The following is an 8,086-nucleotide window of genomic DNA, read 5'->3' on the forward strand; positions in this document are numbered from 1 at the left end:
GGGAACTGAAAGGTTTTTTGCACAAAAATGTTGCTGGTGAACTGAAGAGCCACCGTTCCCTCATTTTTCATAACTTTGCAAAGGTTTTAGAGTACCATGTTAGTTTCTTTGCCATTTTTGTTTCTCCTACTTTGTGTTCTTTCTCTCTTAGTAGTTCTGTGTAGGTCTTTGTTCATAAGAAAAAACAACAACCATAACATGTCTGATTCAGATGACACACAATCTGATGAAGTAATAGCATAGTCGGTAGGTTTCGAGAGTGAGGAGGTAGAAATGAGATCAACATCTGTAATAGCTATAGCGAGTAATTCCAATTCTACTATGGCATCTTCTTCTTCTAGTGGTTTACCTTCTAGAATTGTAGATAGAAATGCTGTAAATAGCTTTGTAGAGTTAAGGAAAACTTGTGGTATAACGGTCAGCGAACTAGCTATTTACGAGCTGGGGTATGTAGAGAACGTTTTTAGTACAGAGTTCATTCCTAGAGATTATGGGGTGGTTTGTGAGGGACAGCTAAGGCTGGAATGAGGTTACCGTTCTCCAGATTAACCTGTGATTTTTTAAATTTTTATGAGAAAGTGCCCTGCCAGTTCGTTGGCAATACGTGGCATTTGTTAAGGGTATTTGATCTGTTGAACGAGAGTGGTGAGTATCGTATTGAGGTCGCTAATATCGTGGAACACTTTACTGTGAAGCAGTCTAGGGCCAACAATTTTAGTTTACAGACACTGACCAGGAAGTCGAGCGTCTTGGATGGGGTTAGTAACGAACCCTAGGAAAAGAGACCGTTGTTGGTGGTTGGAAATTATTGTGCCCCTAGGTTTAGTGTTGAAACTAGGGTTTGTAATTTTGCTGGTATGTATCGGTTTGTTGTCTGTTGTTCATATGTTTTGGTAGTTGGTTTTGAATTTGATTCATTTCTTTGATGTTTTGCAGAGGTCGTTGTTTCAAGGGGGAGTTCGTGTGGGGTTATTGAGAAGTTCGCTAAGCTAAGTTGAGCACAGAAACAAAAAAGGCTGCCTGAAGTAGCGAACTACTTTGTGGAGAGGGGAGGTCGGGAAATACGTTTGAAGAGAAGGAACCAAAATAAGCGAGCATCGCGGTCAAATTGATAGTGAGTTGTCTACTGAGTTGGTAATGGAAATGGGAAACAGTGGAATTGTTACTAGGAAAAAAAGGAATAGGAACCGTTCTGGGTATGGGTGTCTTGCTGAAGGAGCTGGGACCTTTGGGTCTAGGGGTGGTAGTGAGGCGACCTGTCCATGGTGGTGCTGATGGCGCGGGGGTCGCTCCACAGGAGAGGTCAAGCTAGGAAGGACTCACCTCTAAACCTAGAGGAGATCGGGTTCATGCCTCGCCGGTGAAGCAGCCTGGCTAAGCGGAAGGCAGATGCACCTGATTTTAGGGCCACCAAGGTGGCTAGGGTCACTGACCGCTCTTCTAGGAGTGGGTCCGGTGCTCTGCCCAAGCGAACTAGTGGTAAGGGGGTGAGGAGTTCGAGGTCCAGGGCCAGACTCGACCTGGCGATACCCGATCTGGACAATTTTGAGAAGAGGCTCGCTTTGACTGTTGATGTTGGTGGGAAAGGGAAGGGGAAGGTCACTACCATAGAAGCAAGCAAGATGACCTCCTAGAATGGTGACGATCTAGATCGAAACCTTGTTTATGTGAACCCGAAGTCTGGGAAGAAACATCTAGTGAAGAGATCAGATTGTAGCAATAAATCTGCACATATTGCTGCATGTTTGCTTGATAGTGTTGTTCTGGATGGTGATCATAAGGATTTGGATGGAAAAGACTTGGCTGAAAATCTAAGGGCGATAGATTTGGCCCATTGTTTGGTACGTCTTCTAACTTTTCTTGTGGTTGGCTGGCTATATAAGTAGTTGTTTTAACACTTGGTGTTTTTGTGTAGCTTCTAGCTGGTTATCAGAAGCTAAAACATATGGTTCATATTAGCGAGTCTGAGAAGGGAGAACTGGCCAATGTGAAGGACGTTCAGGTGGCAGAAAAGAAATAGTTAGATGAGCTAAAGAAGAGGCTATACAATGATGCTGTTATAGAGAAGCTGACTATGAGCGGCTCGATTGCAGAGTTTAAGGAGAAAGTGGCTTCTGTTACTGAGTATGCTAAAACTTGTAAAGCGGTTGCTTAGAGGTAGGGCAGGGATCGGGTCGGGTTCGGGTCGGATATGGCTATATCCGAATCGAATCGAATCCGAATTTCACAGTATCCGAATCCGAATCCAACCCGATTATATCCGAAATTAAATATCCGAATCCGACCCAAACCCGACTAACCTGATCGGATAACACTAAAAATTCAAAAAAAAACCAAAAATTATATCCGAATCCGAACCCCACATACTCGAACCCGAATCCGACCCGAATACATAAACGGATATGAAAATCGACTCGAACCCAATGTATTCGGTAATCGGGTCGGGTCGGATTTGGGTATACCCGACCCGATTCCCTGCCCTACTTAGAGGGTCAGTAGGCTTACGATGGTTTGGGGCAAGATTTTGATGAACTGGACCAGATGTATTTTCAATTGAAAGAAGAGCATCAAAGTGGGGCTCCAGTTACACTAGTGATTGACATACCTGGAGATGCTAGTAATGTTCCATCTGTCAGTACTGTTATCCCTGCTGAATGAACTAAGGATTCTGTCAATACTCTTTCTACTGTCGTTCTTCCCGTTGATGTTAATGGTGATTCTGTTACTCCAGACGAACTGGATGCTTTACAGACGGAGTCCTTGACCAATGTTGCTTGATTCCTTATTTGTCTTTGAAAATTATGATGTTTTTGGCCGTTCCTTGAATTTGTAAGATTTTATGAAAGTGGTGGAGATATAATAGAGTTGGTTTCCTGGGCTTGCCCGGGCAGTTCGCCTTATTATTAGTTGTATGGCGTAGGCCAAATACATTAAGAGCTGATAACCTGGGGCTATCTGGGCAGTTCGCATTTATTATTTGATTTAATGTTGGTATGTGGATGAACTGGTTTCCCAGAATGTTCTGGGCAGTTCGGCTTGACTTTGCGATCGTGCTAACCGAGCTGGTTTTCTGGGATGTCCCGACAACTCGGTTAGTATATGAATTGGGTTCCTGAGTCTATTCAGGCAGTTCATAATGGACATTTATAAACTGCATACGTATTTGCTTTTGTCTTTTTGCTTTTGTCTTGAATGTGATTGCCTTTAATTTTGATATTTGCACTTAATTTGAATGTAGAAGTTATATTTTGCAAGAGCAATAAGGCTCTAGAGAGCTTTGGGCTCGAGTGATCGAGTTGTTGTGTAGCTCTTAGAGCTGGAGTAAGTGTTTTACTCCAGTGATCATTTTAGCATGTGTAAGCGTGTTGCTTTTAGTGGACATTCTACGCGTAGTTGACCCTAGAAATGTAGGTTTTCAACTAATGAGTAGTGTTTAAGCTATGTAGCCGGTGAGCTCGAATGAGCGTTTGACCATAAAGAACGTTTTAGCTCTGGAGAGTGTGCTAGTTCAAGTAAGCGTTTTGCACTAAGTTTATCCTAGAATTGCAAGTCCTCAACTAGTAAGAAATGTTAAGGCTAAATAGCATGTGAGCTATGTAGCCCTGAGCTCGAGTGAGTGTTTTATTATGTAGAACGTGTAAGCTCTGGAGAGCATTTAAGTTCAAGTAATCGTGTGGCTCTTAGATAGTGTTCTGCATTTAGTTGACCCTCAAAGTGTAGGAATCCAACTAGTGAGAAGTGTGCGAGCTATGTAGCCCTGAGCTCGAGTGAGTGTTTAATTGTGTAGAACGTTTAAGCTCCAGAAAGCGTTTAAGTTCAAATAATCGTTTGGCTCTTAGAGAGCGTTCTGCACGGAGTTGACCATAGAAGTGTAGGTATCCAACTAGTGAGTAGTATTACGGCTATGTAGCATGTGAGCTCGAGTGAGTGTTTTAGCACATAGAACGTTTGAGCTCTGGAGACCGTTTTAGTTCAAGTTAGCATTTTGCTCTTAGAGAGCGAGCTGTGCGTCTATTTAATAACATTGAGAGATTGCAGTGCATTGATGCAAAATAAAAACTATGTATAGTGTTAAAAGAAAGAACTCGTGGAAATGGGATTTTTTTTTTTTTATTGATAAAATTTCTTTAACAAGAAAATATTCCAAGGACGTGGTAATGCCTGTCCGTCTTAGGTTTTGATCAAATATGCTCCATTGCCAACGACCCATTCCACTATATAAGAGTCTTCCCATGTTGGTGCCAGTTTCGAGTCATCCTTAGTTTTTTTCAAGACTAGGTCGCCAGGTTAGAAACTTTGCGGGTTTACACGCTTGTTTTATGTCTTCCTCAGAGTTTGGTGGTTGGATGCCACTAAAATGGCTATTAGGTCGCGTCGTTCTTCAAGTAAGTTGACCTCTCAAGTAAGAATGGAATCGTTCTGACCAGATTCGACGATCTCAGATCGAGTCATCGTAATTGTCAGTTCAGTAGGAATGACGACCTTAGTACCGTAACATAGTGAGAATGGTGATTCGCTTGTATTAGAACGAGCTGCCGTTCTATGAGCCCATAGGATGTTTTCTAGCTGTAGTGACCATTGACTCTTGTTCTTTTCAATCTTCTTCTTTAAGTTCTCTAGGATTGCCTTGTTGTTGGTTTCTGCTTAACCGTTGTTTTGAGCATACTGGCTGGTAGAAAATGCGTGAACGATCTTCCACTTAGCTAAAAATTCCTTGACTATTTTTTCCTTGAACTGGGAGCCAGTGTCCATCACTAATGTGTGGGGTAGGCCAAATTTGGTGATGATGTTGGTCCAAATGAAGTTTCTGACATTAGATTATTTGACATGAGCCAAGGGGATCTCTTCCACCCATTTGGTGAAGTAATTTGTTGTAGCCAAGACCAACCAGAAGCCTGTGATTTTCTGTGGAATGAATGGACCCATGATGTCCAAGCCCCACATGTGAAATGGCCAAGGGCTAGCAATGTTGATGAGTTCTCGAGCTGGCTCGATGATGCTGTGGCCAAATGTTTGGCATTTAATGCATTTGAGTACATACTTCTTGGCATCGATCTGCATTCTTGGCCAGAAATATCCTTGTGAGATCACTTTATGAGCCAAAGAGCGACCTCTGCATGATTTCTGCATTCTCCCTCATGGATCTTTGCAAAAATCATCTAACTTTGTTCTGGGCTTATGCACCTTATATGGGGTCCTCCGGCAAACTTTATGAAAAGTTTGTCGTTTACTAGACAATAGCAACCTGACTGGTATTGAACTTGTCTGGCCTTGGTACTATCTGTTGGTGATTTGCCTAGCTTGATATAATCTACGATAGGTTGCATCCATGTTTGACTCTTATGAGTGTCAGAGAGTGGGCATAGGTCGCTGATTTCTGGGCGTGCTCATTTTGGTAAGCAGGTCTATCAATTACTTCGATGAGTATTAGGGCCACAGTTCGGTGTTTGGGTCGCGAGGTACACTAAGCTGTTAGCGTGACGATTCTCTTCCCGTAGGAAATGGTGTATGGTGACTTTCTTGAAAGAAAACAGTAATTGATTTATAACTTGAAGGTACTTAGAAAGGTTACCTTCATTGGTGGTATACTCGTTGGCGACCTGGCGAACAACCAGTTGTGAATCGCTGAAGACCTTGAGCTCCTGAACATTGAGTTCTAATGACATGTGAAGCCCCATGATTAGGGATTCATACTCAGCTTCATTGTTGGAGGTCGCAAAATTATTGTGAACTGATTTTTTTACCATCGTGCCATCCGGTGATACTAGGACTACTCCAACCCCGCTGCCACTTGGATTTCTAGCTCCATCTACAAAGAGTGACCATACCGATGCATCATGTTGTCTAGAGGTCATGGTGTCAACTTCTGGTTCCCAGTTCAGGTCGTTAACTGGGAAATCTGCTAAAAAATCACCAACGACCTGACCTTTCTGAGAGGTTCTTGGTGTGAACTCAATGTGGTGTTCACCAAGTTCTTCTGCCCATACTGCCATGCGAGTTGTTTTGTTGGCTTTAAAAAGGATCTTCTTTAGTGGGAGGTCGGTGAGCACTTTGATTGGATATGCTTGGAAGTATGGTATGAACTTTCTTGTTGAGTACAGTAATGCCAGTACTAGCTGCCTTTTCAATTTGGGAGTAGTTCTTCTCAGCTGGCAATAATGTTTTGCTTGTGAAGTAGATCAATTTCTCTGCCATCTGTTCCTCTTTGAAGAGAACTAAACTGATAGCGAAGTCAAACATAGCTAAGCAGGCTGTACAGCCCCAGTGTTTCACCATCATTTGGTTTTGCCAACACAGGTGGTGTTGACAAGTAGTCTTGAAAGTAGAGAACGCCTGGTGGCATTGATCGTTCCACGAAAATTGTTCACCCTTCTTGAGAATTTGCAGGAAAGGTCGGCATTTGTTTGATGCTCTCGATATGAATCGGTTTAGAGCTGCCACCATTCCTAACAGTTTCTCTATCTGCTTCTTTGTTTTTGGGTCGGGCATGCCCAAGAACGCTCGAATCTGATCTAGGTTTGCTTCTATCCTCCACTGTGAGACCTAATACCCCAGAAATTTCCCAGAGGCCGCTCCAAAGAGGCATTTCTCGAGGTTAAGTTTCATCTGAGTTCGCCGAAGTTTGGAGAACGCTTGTGTTAGATAATTTAAGTGATCTCCAACTTTCTTACTTTTGACGACCATGTCGTCTATGTAAACTTCCATGGTGTTACCTAACATGTCTTGGAATATATCGGTGACGAGTCATTGGTAGGTCGCTCCAGCGTTCTTGAAGCCGAACAGGAGGACGTTGTAACAGTAAATTCCTTGTTCTGTTACGAAATGAGGTTTTCTCTTGGTCTTCTTCTGCTAGTGAGATTTGGTTGTAGCCACTATAGGCATCCATGAATGACAAGAGCTCGTGACCACAAGTCTGATCCACAAGTCGGTCGATTATTAGTAATGGGAAGTTATCCTTAGGAGTTTCCTGATTTAGGTTGGTAAAGTCCATGCAAAGGCGAACTGTGTCATTCATTTTTAGGGTTGCTAATATGTTAGCGATCCATTCAGAGTAATTGACTTTCATAATGAAGCCAACTTTTTGAGATTTTCGACCTCTTTATTGATTACTTTTTGAAATCTAAGGGATAACTTTTGAGGTAGTTGGCGAACTGATTTAGCATTTGGGTTACACATTTAACTTATGGCATGCAACATTGGGATCAATTCCAGGCATATTGGTGTACGACCAAGCAAAAACATCTTTATTTAATGATAAAAAGCTTACAAGTTGTACTTTAATAGTAGGATCAAGGTTAGCTCCTACATAAATGAACTTAGGGTCATCCTCAGTTTCTAGGTTGATCTTTTCCTTCAACTCGGGTTGAGTAGCTACCGCAGTGGGCTGAGCGACCTCTGAGGTCTTGGTCTCTCGCGGTGTCTCCTTGACCTGAAGGGGTAGGGCGACCTCTAGGGTCTTGGCTTATGGAGGGACATTTTTTACCGAGCTCCCAGTGTACTCCTTTGTCAGCTCATTTTGAGGGGTCTTGGTTAGGGTCTTGACCTCAGAGATGAAGTTTTCTACCAGCTTGGTTTTCGTGATCTCTATCTTGTTTTTGAGTGAAGCCCCAGCAGGCTTGTTGAGTGAGAGGATCTGGTTGCAATTGTTAGCATCGAGCTAGTTGCTTCTAAGTTCTATCATGTCTCTGGGGCCAGGGAAGCATAAAACCTGATGGAGTGTTGATGACACTACTTACATCTTGTGGATCTAACGACGTCCTAAAATAGCAGTATAGGATGAGTTGACATCCAGAACGTTGAAGCGTGTGTTGATGCTGACTTTATCTTCACGTGACCCAACTGAGACAGGTAGAATTATGTCTCCAATTGGGTAAGCTTGAGATCCATTGAAGCCATAGAGGGGGGCTATTGGATCGATCATAACCGACCTAGGCAAGTTCATCTCCTTGAGGGTTTGATAAAACAGAATGTCGCACGAACTGCCTGGGTCGATTAAAACGCGCTTGACTGTCCAGTCGCTAATTTTGACGTGGACAGCTAAGGCATCATTGTGGGGGAGGCAAACCTTGTTGAGGTCGGCCTTAGT

This window comes from Coptis chinensis, chromosome 2 (genome assembly GCF_015680905.1).
Source record: "Coptis chinensis isolate HL-2020 chromosome 2, ASM1568090v1, whole genome shotgun sequence".
Lineage (NCBI taxonomy): Eukaryota > Viridiplantae > Streptophyta > Magnoliopsida > Ranunculales > Ranunculaceae > Coptis > Coptis chinensis.